This window comes from Myotis davidii, unplaced genomic scaffold, assembly GCF_000327345.1.
Source record: "Myotis davidii unplaced genomic scaffold, ASM32734v1 scaffold453, whole genome shotgun sequence".
In the NCBI taxonomy this organism is placed as follows: Eukaryota; Metazoa; Chordata; class Mammalia; order Chiroptera; family Vespertilionidae; genus Myotis; species Myotis davidii.
Window position 1 is genome coordinate 2,800,633 of NW_006285234.1, and position 9,338 is coordinate 2,809,970.

The 9,338-nt window shown below is 43.8% G+C and overlaps 1 long non-coding RNA gene across 1 annotated transcript; it reads right to left on the reverse strand.

The window, feature by feature from the left end:
* Positions 1-10: 10 nt before the first annotated feature.
* LOC107181839 lies at positions 11-7,662 on the reverse strand. Its single transcript, XR_001512541.1, has 3 exons — positions 6,997-7,662; positions 1,903-1,981; positions 11-221 (listed from the first exon to the last, which is right to left on the reverse strand). It is a non-coding gene; the product is annotated as an uncharacterized LOC107181839 (long non-coding RNA).
* Between the last annotated feature and the right edge of the window lie 1,676 nt (positions 7,663-9,338).

The window sequence follows — 9,338 nt, forward strand, 5'->3', positions numbered from 1 at the left end:
GCAAGGCGGGGGAGGCAGACGGCCAGCACACCAGCTCTTTCTCAGGCAGAGGACTGGATTGGGACTTCCTTCCAAAACCCAATTTCCACCTGTAGGGCACAAGCATTACCTGGGCACAGAAAGCTGAGCATGTTGGGTCCCAACTGCCTCCACCTCAGTTCACTCACTGGTTCCATGCTAATTTTGAGAGCGGTTTTTCTCAGCCCTGTTGTCATTGGGTGCTAATTTAGGTTCAGGGGAGGAAGAAATAGAAAGGGGAGAAAGAGGAAAGAAGAAAAGAGAGAAAAAGGAAAGATGGTAAAGATTACAACGTGGAAAACTAGGATCTGTTTTCTTTTTTTTTTTTAATCCTCACGAGAGGATCCTCCTCTCCCTCCCCCCATTGTTTTTCAGAGACAGTGTGGAAGGGAGGGAGGGAAGGGAGAGCAAGAAACATTGATATGAGAGCGACATATCGATTAGTTGCCTTCCATAAGAGCTCCAAACAGGGCCAGGGACTGAACCCACAAATTTTTGGTGCACAGGCCGATGCTCTAACCACTGAGAAACACCAACTAGGGCTGTTTTAATTCTTTTACAATTCTTTTTTTTTAAATATATTTTATTGATTTTTCACAGAGAGGAAGGGAGAGAGATAGAGAGTCAGAAACATCGATGAGAGAGAACCATCAATGAGTCGCCTCCTGCACATCCCCCACCGGGGATGCGCCCGCAACCCAGGTACATGCCCCCGACCGGAATCGAACCTGGGACCTTTCAGTCCGCAGGCCGACACTCTATCCACTGAGCCAAACCGGTTTTGGCCTTTTACAATTCTTTGTAACATCTTTCAGGGCCTGAAATTGTCTTAGTTATTCGTGTGCATGTTTGTTTTCTGTCTCCCCTACTGCTAGCACATTTCTGTCTTGTTTGTCCCCATAGAACAGGGTTGGGCAAACTTTTTGACTCGAGGGCCACAATGGGTTCTTAAACTGGACCGGAGGGCCGGAACAAAAGCATGGATGGAGTGTTTGTGTGAACTAATATAAATTCAAAGTAAACATCATTACATAAAAGGGTACGGTTTTTTTTTTTAGTTTTATTCATTTCAAACGGGCCGTAGTTTGCCCACGAATGCCATAGAAGATGCTCAATAAGTATGTGATGCAAATCCCACACCAACATGATAAATCCACGAGTAAATTATTTGAAACTTTCCAACCATTCTTCCCATTTCTCATGAGCACAAATAATCTCTCCCTCACCTAGCCTAGTCTCCATCACCTGGGTGCTTATTAAAACTACAAATTCTTAGGCCACACCTGCAGAGACTGGTTTGTCTCTGCTCTTTAACTACACATCTGCCTGCCTTTAGAACAAACAGTTCGAAAAGGATAAGAAGAAAGTCTGTGTGACAGTCTGGGGAATGCTTCCATGCATCAAACAAGACACTAGGATTGTTGATTATATAGGAGAAATTGGAACAAACATACAGCAATTTTTTGGGGGGTGGGGGGCGTTCAACGTGTTAATTCAAGTTTGCTTTTCTCCTTCCCAGATGTGGAGTGGAATGACTGGGCTTGGAAACTGCTAGAGATTAGAATCAAAGACTCAAAAAATGTAAGGCTTTACTTAACTTGTTTCCTTCTTATCACCTACATCCAAAACATCAAGATTTCCCCTTCCACGAACACTGTGCTATTCAAAGCATTTTCTGCCGACCAGCAGCATCAGCCTTACCTAGAAGCTTGATGGGGAATGCGGAACTGCAGACCCCATTCCAGAGCCGTGAAATCAGAATTTACAATTTCATATGACCCCCAGGTGATCTGTGTATGGTTTGAGAAGAACTACAGCAATTTCTGGACATACTGAACCAGTGCCTACTATCTCCAAAAATGTGCATCGACCATTAGCACTTACCTGCCAAACTGGACCCGCAGAATGAGGAGAACTCCTAAGTGAACTGTTTTCCCAAGTGGCAGCTGTAGACTTCCTGGACCTGTGCATTAGGGAAAAGAAAAGAAGCGTAAAAAGATAAAACTCCAAAGCAATGGCAAAGCATTATGATTCGGTTTTTAGGTAACAGTAAGACATTATCTTCAATTTCGTTAGGTGTTAATGGTGATGGGAAGGAAGGAAAGAAGGAAAGAAAGAAGGAAGGATTAGGTGTTAATGGTGATGAGAAGGAAGGAAGGAAAGGAAAGAAAGAAGGAAAAAAGTCCCTATTTGTTAATGATGAACCATATTAAAGTATTTATGTATGAATTCATATACTATCTTGGGTTTGCTTTAAAATGCACCAGAAAAATAAAAAGTGGGGGGAAGAAAACAAATTAGTAAAATGGTGATAGTTTTTGGAACTGAGTTATGAATACACTGAGATTCATTATAATAATTTCCCTACTTTTATGGAAAATTTTATTAGAAGACTTTTTTTTAAAGTAGTCTCAGGTTAGTGATAACCACCAGTCCCACCAAGAGGTACTTGTGGTGGGAAAGTGTAGTCAGGAATGTTGTGTATTTGCCCGAAAGTGAAGGTTGAAGGGAAATAGGCAAGAAGTAAGGTTTATGGACCAGACCCCGTGGGTACATTCCTTCATTTAATGCCCCATCATAGCCCTGTGACATTAAGGGCACCTTAACCAAGTGGCTGAATTTAGTATCACCAATCATGGGATAAACTGGTTTTGTCTGCCTCCTGGTGGAAGGTATGGGGAAGAACACGACATCATTGCTGAAAATGTTTACCTGGAATCTAATCATGAGGGAGCTGAATTTGGGACATTTTACCAGACAATGAGCCTGAACTCTTCAAAACTGTCACTATCATGAAAGGCAAAAAAAAAAAAAAAAATTAAAATCAGGCATACTGCTTTAAATTAAAGAAGACTAAAGAGATATGATCTACATGCAATGGGTTAAACTCTGACTGGAACTAGATTTTTTTTTAAAAGCCTGGGAAAAAACCATTGTGGGGACAATTCAAAACTTTGAAAATGAATAGTGTGCCAGATATTTTTGAGAAAAAAAAATTTAAATGTATTGGGTGTGACTTAAAAAACACACAACCTTATGAGGAAAGTGGTAACCCTCTTTTAGAGACTGGGAAACGGAGGTTCAGAGAGACAGTGGCCCACAGCTGGTAAACGGTAGCACAGAAATGGGCCCGTATCTCCCTGCCTCCAGAGCACATGTTCTTGGCTAGCGGATGCTTCTTCCTCCACAGCAGCCCCAGGAAGTAAGAAATAGGACTGTGGTCTACAGTGCGTCCAAGGGAATGGTTGTGGCTAAAGATGGTAAAGAGGTACCATTCACCGTTGTCATGGAACCAGCAGTCATTCACTTATTTGAAATTGTCGAGTGACAATGACAAGCAAAACCAGGCAGCCGCTGGACTGAGGTTGTTTCCAGCCCTAGTGAAGGAGACAGACATTCATCAGATGCTGGAACCACTCAAAGGAATGCATAGTAACAGAAGACGATAATAGCAATGATGAAAAGGAAGTGTCCCAAGTGGAGGGACACAAGGAGACTTCCATTGAGTTGTGCTTCTAAGAAGGAATAGAAGCTGATACGGACAGAGGGAAGGGCGTGAGCAAAAAGCCGATGGCAAGAGGAGGAAGCATGACCTCCCAGTAGGAAAGCCCCAAGGATGTGTACAAAGTGAGAATGGAGGAAAGCAGGTAGGGCCAGATCATGGACCTTGAAGGCTATGCTAGAGATTTGTTCAATCTTTAAAGCAATGGCGCATTATTAAAGGGGGTAAGCAGGTGACAAAATCAAATTTCATGTTAAAAAAAAAAAAGACAAATTTCAGCCAACATGTTGAGAGGATAACTGAGCAGAAAAGATGCCGTTAGGCCAGTTAGGAGATTGTGGTAGCCACTGGAACTTGGATAGAGTGAGCAGTGGAGATGCAAAGGCCAGATCCAAGGCGTACTTGGGAGGACTGAGTATGGGAAAATGCAGAAAAAGGAGAGGCTGAGGATGACTCTTAGGTTTCTAGCTTGTGCAGGTGGACAGAGGTGCCATTCCTTGAGAGAAGTGACACTGGGAGAAGGCCAGTTTTGGGAAGATATGAGTGAGCTCTTAGAAATGAAGAGTTAGTAGTGCTTTTGAGACCTCCAAATGGAGATGGGAGAGAGCAGAGAGATGTGCGAGTCCAAAGTTCAAAAGAGAAGTCTAGAGTAGTGATGTACATTGGGAATCATCACCCTATGGTTACTGAGGCAGGGATAAGACGTCTCAGAAAGGGAGGAGTTAGCCAGTGGAAACCTCTGGGATTCAATGGTTCTTAAGGAAAAGGCAGGAGTTGATGCAGAAATATTGGAAGGGAGAAGTGGAGGGGCTGAGTGAGGAATGTGAGGACAAGTGGCGGGCCTTAGTGTCGTTCCCACTGCCTCCAGAAGCACTGCATTCCCTCCAGCAGGGGCACCGTCCTCACTAGTGTTGGAGGACGGCTCCCAAGCTTTCCCACCTGACAGGCTCTATCACTCACCCTCCAGGCAAGCCTCTGCCGGCAGCCTGCCACTGCTTCATGGGAAAGCTGCTCTGGCCCTGGGCTTCTCTCCTGGCATTCCCCAAATTATACCATGATTTATTAAGCAGCTAACTTCGTTATTAACCAATCCCGCGGCGATGGGCAGAATTTATGGGCAAAAGTCATGGTGATAACCATACTATGGAATACCATGTAGCAGGAAAGAGAAAAATTTTTCTGTGTGCACATATGGAAAGCTCCACAATTTCTATATATATTTATATATTTAAAGAAAAATAGCAAGGTACAAAACTGTGATTGCATGCTATCTTTTGTACTGGAGGAGGAATATAAATTTGTATTTCAACTGGCTTGTATATGTCTAGAGAAACCATACATACCATACAATTCACCCATTTAAGTGTACCATTCAATGATTTTTAGTATTTTCTCAGTTGTGCAACCATCAATACAATCAATTTTAGAACACTTTCATCACCCCAAAGAGAAACCCTATACCTGTACGCAGTCATTGTCCATCCCAAAACCCACATACACCCTCACCCTGAACTCTAGGCAACCACTAATCTTGTTTTCTGTCTCTGAATTTGCCTATTCTGGACATTTAATATAAATGGAATCACACAAACTAGTCTTTTTGATTGGCTCCTTTCACTTAGCACAGCGGTTCTCAACCTGTGCGTCGCGACCCCTTTGGTGGTCAAATGACCCTTTCAAGGGGTCGCCTAAGACCATCCTGCATATCAGATATTTACATTACGATTCATAAGAGTAGCAACATTACAGTTATGAAGTAGCAACGAAAATAATTTTATGGTTGGGTCACAACATGAGGAACTATATTTAAAGGGCCAGAAGGTTGAGAACCACTGACTTAGCACAATATTTTCAAGGTTCAATCATGTTGCAGCCTACATCAGTACCTCATTTCTTTTTACTGCCAAAAAATATTCCATTTTACGGCTATATTACATTTTATTTATCCATTCATCAGCTGATGGACATTTAGGTTATTTCTATTTTTTTATTATTATGAATAATGTTGCTATGAACGGTCTTGTAAAAGTTTTATGTGCACACAGGTTTTCATTTCACTTGGTTTATTTTCTCTAGGAGTGGAAGTGATGGGTCACATGGTAACTGTGTGTTCATCCTTTTGAAAAACTGCCAAACTGTCTTCCAAAGTGGCTGAATCATTTACATTCATATCAGCAATGTATGAGTATTCCAATTTCTTCACATCCTGGCCAATACTTGCTATTGGGTGTGTGTGTGTGTGTGTGTGTGTGTGTGTATGTTTATATAAGCCATTGCAGTGGGTATGACCCCACTGTGATTTTGATTTGCATCTGCCTAATGGCTAATGCTTGTTGACCACTTCTTTGAAAATACATTTTCTAAATATCTTTGTCTCTGCCCTGGCCGTGGAGCTCAGTTGGTTATAGCATCATCTGGGATGACAAGGTTGTGGGTTTGATCCCTAGTCAGGGCACATACAAGAAACAACTAATGAATGCATAAGTAAGTGGAACAACAAATTGATGTTTCTCCCTTTCTCTTTCTCTCTCTCATAAATAAATAAATAAATAAATAAATAAATACCTCTGTCCCTGAATCTTCCTTCTACGTTAGTACTATCTTTAATCTTCGTATCTCCTTGTTGTAGTTCACTTAAAAGATAAAAAGTAATGGCCATACATTAGTCTTTGTATTTTCTCATTCATTCATTCATCAACTATGACTGAGTACCTATTATATGCCAGAGGCTGTTCTGGTTACTGAGCATATAGAAGAGACTACAACAGACCAAAAAATTCTTGCCCCATAAAACTTACATTTTCATGGTTTAAATTTTTTCCAGTTTTATCCAGCTATAATTGACATACAAAACTGTGTAAGTTTAAAGTGTATAGCAAGCATGTCAAACGTGCAGCCCATGGGCCGTATGCCTCATTTTATTGGCCCATGTTAGCCTTTGAGTTTGACATGCTTGGCGTACAGCCTACTTAGACTTGACTATGTATATTGTATATGAACATGTATATTATGAAGTGATGCCCACATGAAGTTCAGTTAATATCCATTATCTCATAGAGATTTTTTAAAAAGTTTTTTTCCTAGAGGTGCTCATCTTTTTGTCATTCATTCTGTTATTGTGGTATATCACATTGATTTTTCATATTTATTCCCGCATCCCAGGAATAAATCCCACTTAGTCAGGATGTATAATCCTCTTAATGTGCTGTTGCATTCAAACTGCTAACGTCTCTACATTGTTTCAATTTTAGTATGTGGGCTGCCAAAGCAAAAACTCCAAGTGGCTTTATTTTTGTAACGGGGCAAAATGCACTCTGAATTTTATAATACACGTTGGATTTCAGTTATCAACGAGCAAATGTCTCACGGAGCAAGCAGCGTTTCCCCCCGGCTTGGAGCATTAACAAAAATGAAGACACACTTGCGACTTCTGATCCTTTTCTTTGCAGCCTTGGCATCGCCTCCTACACACATACCTCAATGGAATGGAAGGCGCTGTGCAACAATTTGACCCATGGCAGCATCCATATTTGCCACTGCCACGATACCGTCTGGAACTTGTTTGTAAATACACCAACATGGCTGAAAACCAGTAAGATGTACTCGTACTCGGAAATCAGTTCTCCTCCAACGGACGCAATAATTCGCGCTGTGGCGTGGTTAAAGCATGGCCCCGGACGCGTGGTGATTCACTGGTGGGCGGGGCGGGGCGGGGCGGGGCCGCGGACGCTCTGGCTGCGAGATGCGGGCATTCACCAGGCACGTGGGAGCGTGAAGTCCACGGTTCTTTGGGGGCAAAGTTCCAGGGACCAAACTTTTGGAAACCGCTCCTGGGACGGAATTTCTGCTTCTGTTTCACAAACCTCGGCCTTGCTGGGCCTGGCCCAGCACTGGGCAAGGTTAAGGGTTTACCTAGGGATGACCTGCCGACTTCCCGGAAGCCTGCTGGCCGCGGCCCAAACAGCAGGTCACGGAAGAGGAAGTGAATCACTCCACAGGGCGCGAGTGCGCGGGTCCAGGAGGAAATAAAACCCAAAGTCATCACTGAGGAAAGTCCGCGCCCGCTTAAAGGAACTGACCCTCGCCATCCCCTCCGGTTCGGCGCCAGCATCCCCGAGCGGCGCCTCGCAGCCTCGCGACGACGCATGCGCCCCGCGCAGCGCAACGCCGGCCGCGCTCGCCTCCGCGCATGCGCAGCCAGGTCTCCCGCCTCTTCCCCAGGGTCGGGGGCCGGTGGCGGCCGCGGACCCGAGTGGGCTGCTTGGTTGTACCCCCAGTGGGTAGCTCCCCCGCAGGCAGTGCACCGGCCCAGCGGGAAAGGGGAACCTGCAGACCGGAGCCGGTGTCTCCAGCCTTGTCGCGCATCCTTTGTTTAACCCCGGGACGCTCAGGCGCCGCCGCCTCTCCTATTGTCTTCTCCGTTATCCGCCAAGCAGCTGGAAGTCGTCTCTCGGGGAATTTTTAACTTGTTTGGAAGCAGCCTCGGCACGGGGTTCCTTTTTTTTTTTCTTTTTAATCTAGAAACATCCAGGACGGCCCTGGCCGGGTAGCGCAGTTGGTCCTCCCCATCCAAGTTTGTAGTTGGATCCCGGTCAGGGCACAAAGAGGAATCCACCAACGACGAATGCATAACTAGAGCAACAAGTCCGTGTCTCTCTCTCAGATCAACACATTTTTTAAAAAACACAATTTTTTAAAGAATGTTTACAGAAGCATCCCGGACATGAGGGACGCCTCAAATGTCATTTCTTCAATAGGAAACTGAATTATAAAGTTGAGTGATACTTTGCAGAAAGGAAGTAAAAGAGGAAATCTCCCCCCCCCACACACACACACGTTTACATATGCATATACACAGGGTAATCTCAAAGAATGAACCAGCAGCTGCTAACTGATCAGAGTGGGGGGGTGGGGGGTTGGGGGGGAGGAAAGAGGGGAGAAGGGTCGTATTGTTTTAAGTTTGTCCAATGCGCATGGATTGTTTTGTAAATGTTTGGATGTTTGACTCCATCAAAATGTAGACACCAAGGAAATTCGGAAATTTAAGAAGTCTGAGTAGAATTGAGTAATGCTTGATAGAATATGTATGTTTGAAGAAGAAATGTCTTGTGTAACCCACCAAGTCTTCCTGTTTATTTCTGAACAACTTTTTGGAAAATTATCAGCAGTGGCACCATACAGGAAACCAATCTTTATCATCTCAATCATTGCATATTCCTTCTGGATTTGCTGAAGAAAATGGAAAGGTAAATTGTAGTGTGAGCTCCCTGAACGGGGGACATGTGATGTTTATTTTTGCAAAGGAAATTACTTGGGTGTGACTGCCAGCTGTTGATACCCAAGTTCCTCTTTCAGATAAGGAAAATGTCCCTCCGTGCGGAATTATAATATATTTCTGCCCCCAACAATTGCGAGATAACTCGACTCCTCAGACTCCCTCCTCTAAAGGACATGGTGAGGCAAAAAGTTAGGCAACTGTGCCGAAGAGGGATTGCAGAAGAAAAGCTCATAATGAAAGGAGACCTGGGCACCTTCATTCCCTGGGTTAACGGAACCAGTTCGCCTTCGTTCCCCAGGGAGTTAGTGGATCTGGACAAGTGTAGGAAATTGGGACCAGAGATTGGGGACCCAAAAGGTTGAAAGTGTAAAGTCTAAGGCCAGAAGCTAATAATGTTGCTTCTTAGTTTGCCTTGTGTGTAAATAGGAAGCCAGAAGTTGAGTTCCCAAATAAAATATTTTAGGAATAGTGTTTCTTAAGTAACTCCAAACATCAGTACAGCTACAAAGAAATAAATGAAGCCTGATGGGGAAGGCATCA